The sequence below is a fragment of the Schistocerca serialis genome, chromosome 6 (assembly GCF_023864345.2).
Source record: "Schistocerca serialis cubense isolate TAMUIC-IGC-003099 chromosome 6, iqSchSeri2.2, whole genome shotgun sequence".
Taxonomy (NCBI): domain Eukaryota; kingdom Metazoa; phylum Arthropoda; class Insecta; order Orthoptera; family Acrididae; genus Schistocerca; species Schistocerca serialis.
The window spans coordinates 246,006,634-246,017,531 of NC_064643.1; the positions used below are offsets into that span (position 1 = coordinate 246,006,634).

A 10,898-nucleotide genomic window follows, 5' to 3' on the forward strand; every position below is an offset into this window, starting at 1 on the left:
TTGCATTTGAAGCCAAACTGCAATTATATAAATGAACTTGAAGTAACAGATCTGTCTAATTTTCCAATTGTCGCTATGTTCCAATCAGGCTTAACTATCGCCGTAACTATTTACCAAAACATGAAAGAATATTTGGAAGCCTATGTGGAAGAAATAAAAAACAGATTTGCAGATGTTAAGAAATATTCGAAGCTGTTTCATTCTCGTAGAGAACCCTTGGCATGTTGGACATGATGATCTCAAATTATTCTGCCAATTTGGATTTCCTAAAACTAATTTGCTAAATGAAATAATCGAACTTCAGCATAACACACAGCTTAAAGCTCTGTTTATAGAACATCATGAAATACAACAGCACACTCAATTTTGGAACTTTGTGCCTAACAATTATAAAAATTCATGAGACTGTGCACAATTCATTTGAACACTATTTTCTTCAACTTACCTTTGTGAAGCTTCACTTTCAAAAATGAAGAATCTGAAAAATAAATATCGTAATCGGTTGTTTAGTCATTTGGAAGATGCAATGAGGATTGCACGCAGCCCAAACGACGCAGATATAGACGACATAGCCAAAAAAGATCAACATCACAAGTCACATTGATGAAAAATTATATATTTGTATTTACATTTGTTTTGCAATTATAAGGAATAAAAACCAGCTTCAATAAGAGACCTGTAGCTTTCTCATAAAGCCTGTTGCATGTGTAGTGCATCTGACGTTTTCTTATTTTTTAAATTTCTAATTTATTTCTATATTTTTTGAAAGTCTGAGATTAAGGCAATTATAACAAATTTTTGTGGCCATTTGAATAATGTAATATAATATTTTAATAATACATCTATCTCATCTAGCATGAAAGTACTTTAAAATAAATTTCAGGAACAAGATACACTGATCCCAGATTTGTTTTTGATAGTGGCACAAAATTACTAATGATTCCCTTCCTTCCCTTCACCCTTCATATGCTCCTGCCTAGCTACATGAATATTGTAAGATTATGCAAGTGATGTGAATTTTATTTTCACAGAGATAATTAAACTGGAATGAATTAGTCAGATGCACTGTATACTTTTTTCCAGTTTATTGAAATTTGATCAGCAGCATTTTATGCAGTTTTCAACACTCGTAAACATGGTGACAGTCATTCTGTGAAAGTCTGTGAATGGCACATGTCATCACTGGCTCATGCTACCACAACGATTATTGCTGTCGGTCTCAACCTCGACTCCTGTGAAGACTGACTAAAAATGTAATTGTTGACAACGTGACACAACTACTCATATGTCTCCTACGAATATATCCCTCATAATCTAATAGTTGTCAAACCGGAGGACGGGTATTTAAAAATCTTTTTCCCTGTATTGCAGAATTTCAGTGTCATAAACATGGCTTATTGTTGTTAGCAACTGCACAACAATGTTATTTGGCGAAGGAGTCATATACATCCAACAGTTGCGAGTGGTTTGTTTCCAAAAGTACTGTTTCATTTTAGCACGTGCTAATGTTTACAGTTTCTGAAGAATGCTAAATGATATATATCCAAGTTCGGTAAAAAATCAATGGTTTCCGGCTGTCGGCTATACCTGTCTCCTTCGTCAAATGAAAAATATACTGGAAAAATTGTAAGTAGGAGTGCGTAAAGTTGTTCTATCACCTTTACAGGTGCCACGTGGTACAGGGGCAGATAGATTTGTTGTTGCGGTGGGAGGGGACACAATAATGGAAATGTTTTCTTGTTTGTTTCTCAGTGCTGACAACAAATGGGCATGTGTGCCTTGTACCAATTATCTGCTATTGTACCAATCTTAAATGAAAGAGGGTTGGATTCATGAATACACATTATAGAGACGTCCGTATGTAGTACATATTTGTTAAAAGAAGTAATTAGTCATTGGCTCTTAAAAATGTATATGTATATATATCTAAAAACAAAGATGATGTGACTTACCAAACGAAAGTGCTGGCAGGTCGATAGACACACAAACAAACACAAACACACACACAAAATTCAAGCTTTCGCAACAAACGATTGCTTCATCAGGAAAGAGGGAAGGAGAGAGAAAGACAAAAGGAAGTGGGTTTTAAGGGAGAGGGTAAGGAGTCATTCCAATCCCGGGAGCAGAAAGACTTACCTTAGGGGGAAAAAAGGATAGGTATACACTCGCCACACACACATATCCATCCGTACATACACAGACACAAGCAGACATTTGTAAAGGCAAAGAGTTTGGGCAGAATCCTCAAGAAACCCAAACTATAACTTGGACATTATATTATTAGCAGTCAGATGTTTAAGGAGATGCTTGAAAACAGCCTTTTCACATATTTTTAAAAATGCCAGCAAAAGTGAAGTTGGTCAATAGTTTAATGGTATCTCCTTATGCCCCTTCTTCTATGTTGTTGTTGTTGTGGTCTTCAGACCTGAGACTGGTTTGATGCAGCTCTCCATGCTACTCTATCCTGTGCAAGCTTCTTCATCTCCCAGCACTTACTGCAACCTACATCCTTCTGAATCTGCTTAGTGTATTCATGTCTTGGTCTCCCTCTACGATTTTTACTCTCCATGCTGCCTCCAATGCTAAATTTGTGATCCCTTGATGCCTCAGAACATGCCCTACCAACCTGTCCCTTCTTCTTGTCAAGTTGTGCCACAAACTCCTCTTCTCCCCTATCCTATTCAATACCTCCCCATTAGTTATGTGATCTACCCATCTAATCTTCAGCATTCTTTTGTAGCACCACATTTCGAAAGCTTCTATTCTCTTCTTGCCAAAACTATTTATCGTCCATGTTTCACTTCCATACATGGCTACACTCCATACAAATACTTTCAGAAATGGCTTCCTGGCACTTAAATCAATACTCGATGTTAACAAATTTCTCTTCTTCAGAAACACTTTCCTTGCCATTGCCAGTCTACATTTTATAACCTCTCTACTTCCACCATCATCAGTTATTTTGTTCCCCAAATAGTAAAACTCCTTTACTACTTTAAGTGTCTCATTTCCTAATCTAATTCCCTCAGCATCACCCGACTTAATTCAACTACATTCCATGATCCTCGTTTTGCTTTTGTTGATGTTTATCTTATATCCTCCTTTCAAGACACTGTCCATTCCATTCAACTGCTCTTCCAAGCCCTTTGCTGTCTCTGACAGAATTACAATGTCATCGGCGAACCTCAAAGTTTATATTTCTTCTCCATGGATTTTAATACCTACTCCGAATTTTTCTTTTGTTTCCTTTACTGCTTGCTCAATATACAGGTTGAATAACATCTGGGATAGGCTACAACCCTGTCTCACTCCCTTCCCAACCACTGCTTCCCTTTCATGCCCCTCGACTCTTATAACTGCCATCTGGTTTCTGTACAAATTGTAAATAGCCTTTCACTCCCTGTACCTTACCCCTGCCACCTTGAGAATTTGAAAGAGAGTATTCCAGTTAACGTTGTCAAAAGCTTTCTCTAAGTCTACAAATGCTAGAAACGTAGGTTTGCCTTTCCTTAATCTTTCTTCTTAGATAAGACGTAAGGTCAGTATTGCCTCACCTGTTCCAACATTTCTACGGAATCCAAATTGATCTTCCCCGAGGTCAACTTCTACCAGTTTTTCCATTTGTCTGTAAGGAATTCGCGTTAGTATTTTGCAGCTGTGACTTATTAAACTGATAGTTCTGTAATTTTCACATCTGTCAACACCTGCTTTCTTTGGGATAGGAATTATTATATTCTTTTTGAAGTCTGAGGGTATTTCGCCTGTCTCATACATCTTGCTTACCAGATGGTAGAGTTTTGTCATGACTGGCTCTCCCAAGGCCGTCAGAAGTTCTAATGGAATGTTGTCTACTCCCGGGGCCTTGTTTCAACTTAGGTTTTTCAGTGCTCTGTCAAACTCTTCACGCAGTATCTTATCTCCCATTTCATCTTGATCTACATCCTCTTCCATTTCCATAATATTGTCCTCAAGTACATCACACTTGTATAGACCCTCTATATACTCCTTCCACCTTTCTGCTTTCCCTTCTTTGCTTAGAACTGGGTTTCCATCTGAGCTCTTGATATTCATAAAAGTGGTTCTCTTTTCTCCAAAGTTCTCTGTAGGCAGTATCTATCTTACACCTAGTGAGATAAGCCTCTACACCCTTACATTTGTCCTCTAGCCTTCTCTGCTTAGCCATTTTGCACTTCCTGTGGATCTCATTTTTGAGACGTTTGTATTCCTTTTTGCCTGCTTCATTTACTGCATTTTTATATTTTCTCCTTTCATCAATTAAATTCAATATTTCTTCTGTTACCCGAGGATCTCTACTAGCCCTCGTCTTTTTACCTACTTGATCGTCTGCTGCCTTCACTACTTCATCCCTCAAAGCTACCCATTCTTCTTCTACTGTATTTCTTTCCCCCATTCCTGTCAATTGTTCCCTTATGCTCTCCCTAAAACTCTCTACACCCTCTGGTTTAGTCAGTTTATCAAGGTCCCATCTCCTTAAATTCCCACCTTTTTGCAGTTTCTTCAGTTTTAATCTACAGTTCATAACCAATAGATTGTGGTCAGAGTCCACATCTGCCCCTGGAAATGTCTTACAATTTAAAACCTGGATCCTAAATCTCTGTCTTACCATTATATAATCTATCTGATACTTTTAGTATCTCCAGGGTTCTTCCATGTATACAACCTTCTTTCATGATTCTTGAACCAAGTGTTAGCTATGATTAATTTATGCCCTGTGCAAAATTCTACCAGATGGCTTCCTTTTCATTTCTTACCCCCAATCCATATTCACCTACTATGTTTCCTATCTTCAAATTCCAATCACCCATGACTATTAAATTTTAATCTCCCTTCACTATCTGAATAATTTCTTTTATCTCATCATACATTTCATCAATTTCTTCACCATCTGCAGAGCTAGTTGGCATATAAACTTGTACTACTGTAGTAGGCATGGGCTTCGTGTCTAGCTTGGCGACAATGGGTTCACTATGCTGTTTGTAGTAACTTACCAGCACTCCTATTTTTTTATTCATTATTAAACCTACTCCTGCATACCCCTATTTGATTTTGTATTTATAACCCTGTATTCACCTGACCAGAAGTCTTGTTCCTCCTGCCACCGAACTTCACTAATTCCCACTATATATATCTTTAACCTATCCATTTCCCTTTTTCAATTTTCTAACCTACCTGCCCGATTCTTCTTCTAAAGAAGCGTAATGTAGCATATTTCCACTGATAAGCCATTGATTACACAAATAACTTAAGATAAAACTCAACAAGCATAAGCACTCTGTGATTAATGTCATTGGCGTGTTATTGTAGCTGCTATTTTGTGATGGATGGCACTTCTTTGGGAGATGTGAGTCTCATTTCCATTTTACTGAAGTTATTTGTAAAGGCTGGTCCCAGATACTCCATTGCACTGTTTACTGAACCTGATAACCCCAAGCTGTCAGTAACAGAAATAAAGCACATGTTTAAGAGGTTTGCAACACCACATGCACTTGTTAGCAATGTCTCATTTACTTTTAGTGCTATCTGTTCCTCTTCCTTTCTGGCCCCAACTGTCTCTGTCTTTACTAAATTCCTTTACAGTTTTTACTTTGTTGCCTGGTGTAATTATCTTTTTCTCATAATAAAACTGCTTTGATTTCTGGATTACTGGCTTCAATATTTTGCAGTATTCTTTGCAATATATTACAATGTTAACATCAGTGCTGTTCCTAGATAGTAGGTACAGTCTTCTTTTTGTCCAACATGATATCTTTAGCCCTTGTTTAATCCATGGTTTATTTTTAGAATTCTTTTTGATTTGAGTTACCTTTAGGGGAAAACAATTTCCAAAAGAGGAAGTAACTTTATTAATCAATGCTTTGTATTTTCTATTTGAGCCAAAAGTATTGTAAACATCTATCCAATTCATGTCTTTGAGCAATCTTCTAAAATTCCCAATTTTTGACTTATTTATTCCCCTCTTGTACTTAGATTTAACAATTTTTTTCATCCTGACAAGTTGCAACATTTAGATTAGATTAGATTAGTTTTCCGTTCCATAGATCCGTGCTGAGGAGATCCTCGTGGATGTGGAAGATGTCATTTTTTTTAAAGCTGAAATAACAATAGTAATAGTATGAATATATACAATACATCATTTGTTTCTATTAAAAAATTCGCCAATCGAGTAGAAGGAGTTGGCCAATAGTAAGACTTTCAGACTTCTTTTAAACTGATCTCTATTTGTAACTAAATTTTTTATGTTTGCTGGCAAATTATTGAAGATGAGTGTTCCTGAGTAGTGGACCCCTTTTTGAACTAAAGTAAGTGCTTTTAAGTCCGCAGATCATTTTTGTTCCCGGTATTGTATGTATGAACTGAGCTGTTTGTTGGAAAAAGAGATATATTATTTAGGACAAATTTCATTAAGGAGTAAGTATACTGAGAGGCAGTAGTTAATATACCCAGTTATTTGAAGAAGTTTCTACAGGACATCCGTGAATTTACTCCACAAATAATACATATTACACGCTTTTGGACTCTGAAAACTTTTGCTTGACTTGAAGAGTTACCCCAAAATATTATACCATATGACATTATGGAATGAAAGTAGGTAAAGTATGCAAGCTTTTTCATTTTTATGTCGCCTATGTCTGCTAACACTCGAATTACAAATACAGATATGTTAAGGCGTTTCTGCAGTTCTGTGGTGTGCTCCTCCCAACTGAATTTATTATCAAGTTGTAATCCCAGGAATTTAAGACTGTCGACCTCTTCTATCTGCTCTTCTTCATACTTTATGCATATGCTATGTGGAAACCTCTTACAGGTTCTGAATTGCATGTAGTGAGTCTTTTCGGAGTGTAATGTCAGTGAGTTGGCTTTAAACCATTTATTAATATCCATGAAAATATCATTAGCAGACCTTTTTAGAACTATACTCGACATACTATTTATTGCAATACTTGTGTCATCTGCAAACAAATCGAACTCTGCTTCTGGCAGTGTAACTGATGAGAGATCATTAATGTACACAAGAAAAAGTAATGGCCCTAAGATGGATCCTTGTGGGACACCACATGTAATTTCTTCCCATTCTGATGATGACTTAATTCACTAGTCCCTTGCACTGACACCCATTGTTTCCTGTTAGTGAGGTATGACTTGAACCATTTTGCAGCACTGCTCGTGACACCATAGAATTCTAATTTATTTAAAAGAATGTTGTGGTTCACACAATCAAATGCCTTTGACAAATCACAGAAAATACATGCTGCTTGTAACTTGTTATTTAATGAATTAAGTACATTTTCACTGTAGGTGTAAATAGCCTTCTCGATATCAGAACCCTTCAGCAATCCAAACTGTGTTCTTGATAATATGTTATTTGTGGTCAGATGGTTGAGAAGCTGTCTGTACATTACTTTTTCTAAAATTTTTGAGAATGCTGGCAAAAGTGAAATCGGTCTGTAGTTTGATGGTATCTCTTTATCCCCTTTCTTGAATAGAGGCTTAACATCTGCATATTTTAGCCAGTCAGGAAATGTCCCAGTTATAATTGACTGGTTACACAAGTAACTTAGAATTGTACTATACTCACAAGAACATGCCTTAATTAACTTTGTTGATTTTTTCATCATAACCACTAGAATGCTTTGTTTTTAAATATTTAATTATGGAAGTTATTTCCTTTGGTGAAGTGAGTGACATATTCGTGTACCTGAAGCTATTTGTAAAGGCTAGTTTCAGATATTCAAGGGCATTACTTACTGATCCTGACAGTCCCATTCTGTCAGTAACAGATACGAAGTACTTGTTAAAGATTTGCCACACTATGCCCATCGGTTCCTAATGTGTCATCTACCCTTAGTGCTATTTGCTCCTGTTACTTTCTGGTTCTACCAGTCTCCTCTTTCACTATATCCCATATTGTTTTTATTTTGTTCCCTGACATTGCTATCTTCTTCTCGTAGTGCATTTCTTTAGATGTCTGAATTACTTTTTTTAATATTTTACATTAATCCTTGTATTTAGCTAAATCATCAGCATTGGAGCTATTCTTGGTCGACAGATACATTTTCCTTGTTGTCTTACAGGAAATCTTTTTTTCTTGTGTAATCCATGGTTTTATTATAGACTTCTGTTTAATCTGAGTAACTTTTAGAGGAAAACAGTTTTCAAACATGGTACTGACATTGTTCATGATGTTGCATGCCATGATTAGATAGCCCATTTACAATTGGTTTTGTGCTATTACTTTTTTTACTAGATATGTCTACAAACATATTATCAACAGCAGTCTCAGAGCATTTACATACTCTAGCTGCAAAGTTTACAGTAGGAATTAAATTGAATGACAGTGTCACTGAGTGCATTAATTCTTCGCTGGCAGAGCTTTTCAACATTAAAATCACCAGCAAGTACTATTTTCTTTTTATTTATTTATTTTTACTGTGAGATGGGACAACGGAGCTTCCAGATTTTTTATGAAGATGTTAAACTTTCCTGAAGGTGCTCTGTAAGTACTTACTATTATAAAGGACTTGTTATGAAATACTACTACTGTTGCACAAGACTCTAAGTGGTGACTGAGTGAAGTTTATTAATATCAATATTCTTTAAACCAAAAAAGTTTCCAACAATGTCAACTCCTGCTTTCTCCATATTCTCTCTACAGAAGAAAGAAGCTAACTTGAATACTGTAACACTACTTAACTACAAAACTTTCTTCTTCTTCACAACTTTTTTTGACTTCTTATATCTCAAATACTTTTTGAGAGTTTGTTGTGTCCTGTCTATTACTACTACTACTTGTTGTTCATCAGTTTCCAACTGTGGAAACAGATCAAACCTGTTTTCCACAGTGATGACATTGTCCAATTCCTGTTTCTTCCATAAACTGTTGTCACTTCACACTTCTCTATTCCCTTCTCTCCCCTTAATCTTTCCAGATCTTTCTTCGTTTTATGTGGTTCTGCCCAAAGGGCAGCAATCTTCCCCTCCCACACAACTATCTTCCTATCTCTACAGCAAATCCTACACAACCAATGAGACACGTTTATTTTCACAATTCCCATGCCGCTACAGTCACCGACATCATGGCAAACAAAATTTTAGCTTTAGTGTAAGTTAACAACACGAATAACTTCCTAGACTACTCAATTAATGTATTAAATTTATTAGAAAGTTTAGGTCTAACGTTCGGATACTAATTCAGAACTATAGTAGATATAGAAACGATTAAACCTTTATTGTTTATGTTACGAAGCAAAAGTAAACAAAGAACTGAGCCTACACTAAATAAACTTTCACTTGTGAATCTTCAGGTGTGGGGCCGCAAGAATTGGCGGTGGTTGTTGGGATGTTTAAGGGGGACTTAACAGCGAAAGTCATCAGTCCCCCACGCAAGAATTCTTCTTCTTCTTCTTCTTGAGAAGAATGGAACGAACTTTCACTTATTTACGATCTTTTCACTTCGGCTGCTTACTTGAGAATCAAATGGATAACGTGTAAGAATACACTAACAACACAACCTGTACTTTATTGAAATAATCACGTGCTTTACATAATACGATAACATAAACAAACCTATTCCTAAATTGGCACCTATGAAATCTTTTCTTTTTCCGGGAAATACACAAAAAAATCTGAAATTTTCAATTGATAGCTTACAACAAATGTTAATTTACTTATTTATGACATAATATTGTCTTAATTAATTGTTACTATACAATTAATTAATTAAACACGGGGCCTCTAAAAGTACACCATACCAATAAACGCTGCCCCAAAATCACAATACCTTTCCCTAATTACTTATCTACTATTTAGATTAGTAAATACGTTTACGTACTTTCATAATATGCACCTTTTCTGCTTCCAGATGAAAGTAAAACAAGTTATGTTTTCACCACGTGAACTTTGTAAACATAAATACAACACAAGTTCGTCAAAGTTATTCGTTCTACAATTCCAGTGATCTCAATGCTAAATTTTAATCACTGGAAAATCCAGATCAACGAGTTTAAGAATCTAGTTTCAAGGGGCCCTCACACTTTCAGTAATATTGTCAACCCGTCAATATACTGGCTGTCTGAGGGCGTATGGATGTATTGTCAAAATTAGAAACAATATCGAGCAGTAATGATGTCCTTCAAGATATTCACAGAATTGTCAACAGAAAATGAACGTATAAGATCAAGTGTTGACAGAGATTCACGTATCAGCCAAACGTCGTTCGTGCGCACCGTTGGATTTCAATACGACTTCGAGCTTTAGAATGACCTACATGTCGCCAGATATCTCAAAGTTACTCCTAATCTCTCGTTGACTGCGACTGCTTCTCTCATTAACGTACCGACCTTCTCTGTTGTACCCCTTTTGAACATTAGTAACTTGTTAGTGCGGTACGGCACAGGACTCCTCGAAAAACTTTCAGGGGCATGATTCTCATTCTCAGTAAGTTAACATGTGGCCAGTAGATCATCTTTTTTTTTTTTTTTAACCATTCTCAAACTCATTACCTCTTTTTCGCTATTTTCTGTTGCTTGCAGCATATGCTTTCCTTTGGGTGTTCTAATCATTAGCCTTGTAAAACTGCGTTGTCAACTGATGATATTTGTCAATATTGTTGATGGTGTGAGGACGTTGACAAACTATTTTTGTCAACAAATATTGCACGTGGGCAGGACTCTTAACCTCTTTGAACCTATCCAACCACCTTTATCCAATTATTGCACCACAGATACAACCAGCGGATTTAGTATACTGAGCGACTGGGATTTCTTTTTTGTAAAGGACAATTCATACTCCGCTCAAACTATCCGTCATGGCACTGTCACGTCAAGGTGTTTTCACACTGTCCATTATGTCGTGGCACGTTCAGGTCAATTCAAGTCACA

General features: G+C 36.3%; 1 protein-coding gene across 1 annotated transcript in view; it reads right to left on the reverse strand.

Moving 5' to 3' along the window:
- LOC126484081 (WD repeat-containing protein 89) overlaps nucleotides 1-10,274 on the reverse strand; it is a 277,264-nt gene extending 266,990 nt beyond the window's left edge. Inside the window, exon 1 of the mRNA XM_050107451.1 lies at nucleotides 9,851-10,274. The gene's annotated coding sequence lies outside the window, so the exon portion shown is untranslated. The remainder of the gene's footprint in view (nucleotides 1-9,850) is intronic.
- Between the last annotated feature and the right edge of the window lie 624 nt (nucleotides 10,275-10,898).